The sequence below is a fragment of the Arachis ipaensis genome, chromosome B06 (assembly GCF_000816755.2).
Source record: "Arachis ipaensis cultivar K30076 chromosome B06, Araip1.1, whole genome shotgun sequence".
Classification (NCBI taxonomy): Eukaryota; Viridiplantae; Streptophyta; class Magnoliopsida; order Fabales; family Fabaceae; genus Arachis; species Arachis ipaensis.
In genome coordinates, this window is record NC_029790.2 from 19,556,553 (window position 1) to 19,560,949 (window position 4,397).

General features: G+C 33.2%; 1 long non-coding RNA gene across 2 annotated transcripts in view; it reads right to left on the reverse strand.

The window, feature by feature from the left end:
* LOC107646111 overlaps window positions 1–2,061 on the reverse strand; it is a 20,847-nt gene extending 18,786 nt beyond the window's left edge. For both annotated transcript variants that reach the window (XR_001621627.2, XR_001621625.2), the window contains exon 1: window positions 2,051–2,061. This is a non-coding gene — a long non-coding RNA (uncharacterized LOC107646111). The remainder of the gene's footprint in view (window positions 1–2,050) is intronic.

Below are 4,397 nucleotides of genomic sequence, written 5' to 3' on the forward strand. Positions count from 1 at the left end.
GGTCTGGGGTGAAAATCAAAATCGTCCCCGACCTTTTTTTGTTATTAAAATCATCCTCAACGTTACAAAACGTTATAAAATCATCCTTTACTACTTCAATTTTATTATTTTGACCAAATTACCCTTTATAATTAATAAAAATAATATTAAAAAAAACAAAACAACCCCTCACCCTCCCCCCACCCGAACCCAAACCCAAACCCAAACCCTGCATCTCTTCAGTTTCTTCCCTCTCATCCCCTTCTTCCTACCCTTCCTCCTACCCCTTTCTTCGAAACCCCCCTCCCAACCACAACCCCAATTCTTCTTCTCTCTCTTTTCGCCACCATACCATCTTCGCCCCCGCCTCCTTCTCCACCTTCTTCTCCCCAACGAGGTCCACAACCTTGCCGCCCAGTCCCACGTCACCGTCTCCGTTGACAGCAAAACGCACCGAACCAGCGAGTCCAATCCTGTGAGCGTTGCAAGGCGTGAACGACGTAGAAGCGGAGAAGAGAAGTGTGGATTTTGGAGAGCGTAGAAAGGAGACGAGGGCAACGATCCTATCAACTTGGAGTTTGGGAACGTAGAGGGAGAAGATGAGGTCGATGATCTTATCGATGTGGAAGCCCTTTCCAAGATTGGTTCGGAGCTCAGAGTCGTAGGATTGGAGAGTGTTGGTGAAGCCTCGGAAGATGAGGAACTCCCGAACCAGCTCCTCCGCATACTGCAGGTTCTCCATTAGCAGAGAGAGCGTGGGTTGGGGACTGGCAGAATGCGGCGCTCTTTTAGAGCGTTTGTTAGCTGTTTTCTACTTTACCGATTGTTCAAGTGGGTGTGTTTGGCTGTTTTAGGGGGTTTTGGATTCATCTTCGTTCCTCCTTTTTTTTGTTTTTCCTTTTTTTTGAAGAACATAAACATCAATTTTTTAATTCTTTTTAATTTCTGTGGTTGTTGTTGTTGCTGAATTTAGTTGTTGCTATTGCTGAAGGAGAGAAGAAGAATTGGAATTTTTTGGGTGGGAAAGGAAGAGGAAGGGGGAGTCCGAAAAGAGCAGAAGGAAGGGGATGGGAAGGGAAGAGACATCGGGAGTGGGGGTGAGGTGAGGGGAGGGGTTTTTTGTTTTTGTTTTTTTATTATTTTTATTAATTGTGAGATAGAAAATAATGATTTTATAACGTTTTGTAACGTTGAGGATGATTTTAATAAGAAAAAAAAGGTCGGGGACGATTTTGATTTTGACTCAAAGACCTTAAGGACGAAAAAAATACTTAACCCTTTTTTTATTGAAATTTCTTCTCCTCTTTTCTTTTTTTCTCTTTCTCCTTCATCATCAGTTATCTCGTTGTTGAAGATAATAATAATTCAGGTTCAGATTGTCAATTGAACCAGAACAAAATTGATTATTGTTTTGAATCCAATCAAGTGGCTAAGGTGTGGCTCAATTTAGAAGAAAAAATATAGCATTAGAGAAAACATTTTTCTGCAGCAAATTTGGGTGTAGCACGAAGATATTTGGGTGTAACACGAAGATATTTGGGTATATTTTAAGAATTTTTAAGTGTATTTTATTCTGATAAGTTCTGCATAATTCAAAACTCTTCCTCTTCCTCTTTCTCATCTTCTACTGTTTCTTCTTTTTTTTTTTATCATCATCATCATCACCATCTTCTTCTTTTTTTTTTCTTATTCATCTTTTCCTTTTTATTTTATATTTTCAAGTTTCTTCTTGTTTTTCTCTCTTAACAAGAATAAAAACAAAAAAAAATCAAACAAAGAAGAAGAAGAAACACATAATGCTGCAGAATTACTTGGAAGATGATGAACTTATATTCATTTAACTAAAAGAAAGAAAGAAATAAGAAAAAAATAAGGAAAAAAAATGCAGCATTAGAGAATATATTTTTCTGTATTTGCAGCAAATTTGGATGTATTTTTATTCTGATAAGTTCTGCATAATTCAAAACTCTTCCTATTCCTCATGTTCATCTTCTACTGTTTCTTCTTTTTTCTTATCATCATCACCATCTTCTTCTTTTTTTTCTTATTCATCTTTTTCTTTTTATTTTACCTTCTCAAGTTTCTTCTTGTTTTACTCTCTTAACAAGAATAAAAACAAAAAAATCAAACAAAGAAGAAGAAAAAACACATAATGCTGCAGAATTACTTGGAAGAGGATGAACTTACATTCATTTAATTAAAAGAAAGAAAGAAATAAGGAAAAAAAGAAGAAGAAAAAACGCAGCATTAGAGAAAATATTTTTCTGTATTTGCAGCAAATTTGGGTGTAACACGAAGATATTTGGGGGTAACACGAAAATATTTGGGTATATTTTAAAAAATTTTGAGTGTATTTTTATTCTGATAAGTTTTGTATAATTCAAAATTCTTCCTCTTCCTCCTCTTCATCTTCTACTGCTTCTTCTTCCTCATCTTCTTATTTCGTTTTCTTATAATTCTTCTTGAGAGAAAAAATCAAACAAAGAAGAAAAAAAATACATAACGTTGCAAAAATCAATAGAAAGGAGAGGAGAAAAAAATGCAGCAGCAACAACAACAGTAATAAAAAAACGATGAAGATGAAACACACGAAGAAAAAGAAGGAGAAACGCAAAAAGAAGGAGAAGAAGACAAAGGAAGACGAGGAGGAGAAGGAGGAACGTGAAGAAGAAGAAGTATCTTCCATAATGGTGAGTGAGAGCGCGCTTTGAAAATGGTTGAGTGACGCGCGTGTTATCACGCTCCAGTGGGTAAATGTAGTTTTTGTTAGATTTGGCCCAACTTGTAAGACTTGTAAGCCAAAAAGACTTGTATGTGTAGCATAACTCTTCTTTTCTATCACGCTTAGGGCCGTTAAACTACCAAATAAGCCCCATAATCCTAACAAAGATATGAGAAATTTTTTACTTTTTGTCCTCGAGATATGAAAATTTTGAAAAGAAAAATTAGAATTTTATTTTTTGGGTCAGTAAGAGCATGACTTTCGAAATTAAAAAGAGAAAAGAAAGTTTGGAAAGACAGAAAGGTTTGGGTCTGCAGAAGACAGGTTTCACCGGCTTCTCAAACATATCTCCATGTTTTTGGGTTTTTCCTCAGGGGAGGGTCAGGTAAAATAAGAGGCCCAATTATGTAGGCAAGTTTTTAGGCCTATATAATCTCACTTTCTTTCTGTTGTCGGGCAGTGTACTCTTCTTTACTTATGTACCATTGTCCAAAGACTCAAACGACCAGCAAAAAAAAATAAAAAATGAGGCAAGTGGTGTTGAGGCTTGTGTACTAGTGACAAAGTCGAGTTAAATTCTAAAATGGTCTCTCAATTAAAATACACATTTTTTTGTAATTTGTATGAAATACATGTTTTTTATTGTATATAAATGGACTAAATTAAAAGAGGTTAGAGATGATAATAGAGATGATAATAAACATGCTTGAAAGACTTTCGATCTAACTCATTTACACAATCAAAAACGAATATTTCATAAGAATAAAAAAATGTGTATTTTAATTTTTGTTAAAAACATGTATTTTTGGATTAAAAAATGTGTCTAATAAATTATACAATTATTTTTTTATAATAACATACTTATCTATTATGAAATTTATCAATGTTAAATTATTATAGAGAAATTATACAATTAAAACTAAAATCTTAAAAAATTTTATAAAAACATTTGTATTTAAACGATATTTGAAAAAATAGAATTGAAATTAGTGCATCTAAAAATATTGAAATTTTTGAAATTTAAAAAAAAATGAGAAAAAATTGGTGAAGGGACTAGTTTGGTGCATAACATTCAATTTCAGAGACTAAAATGAATCACTTAAAACAAAGCGTAGGACTGATTTAGTGCATCTACAATAATGACATAGCAGATGATACGTGGATGAATATTGTTGCGACACGTGGCAAACCGTCCACATCAGCATGTGCCACGTGTCACTAGTCAATACATGGCCAAACCATGGAGTGATACGTATAACTAACAGTCCACGTTATCAAGTCATGTCATCATGCCGTTAATAGAAAATGAGTTCGGGACTAACATGGTGCACTTTTATTAATTTCAGGAACGTAATTGGTACAATTGGAATATCAAAAATGATTTTAGGGAATAAATTCCTTCAATTTTTTTTAATTGAGGGAGTAAAGTATAATTTTAAATTTTTTAATTTTTTTCTTATGTTTTCTCTTAATTTTACCTATAAAATATATAGTAAAAAATTACAATTTACCTTCTTAAGCGAAACAAAAAGATTGAGAGACTTTATTTTCGCAATAACTGGGTTGTAACTTGTAATTGAAGAACTTTGTAGTGTGGTTTCTAAATTTGGCTTTGTTTAGTTTAAATAATGAAATAAGATAGAATACTAAAAATATAATATAAAAGACATAAAAAAAAAAAAAAAGATTTTATATT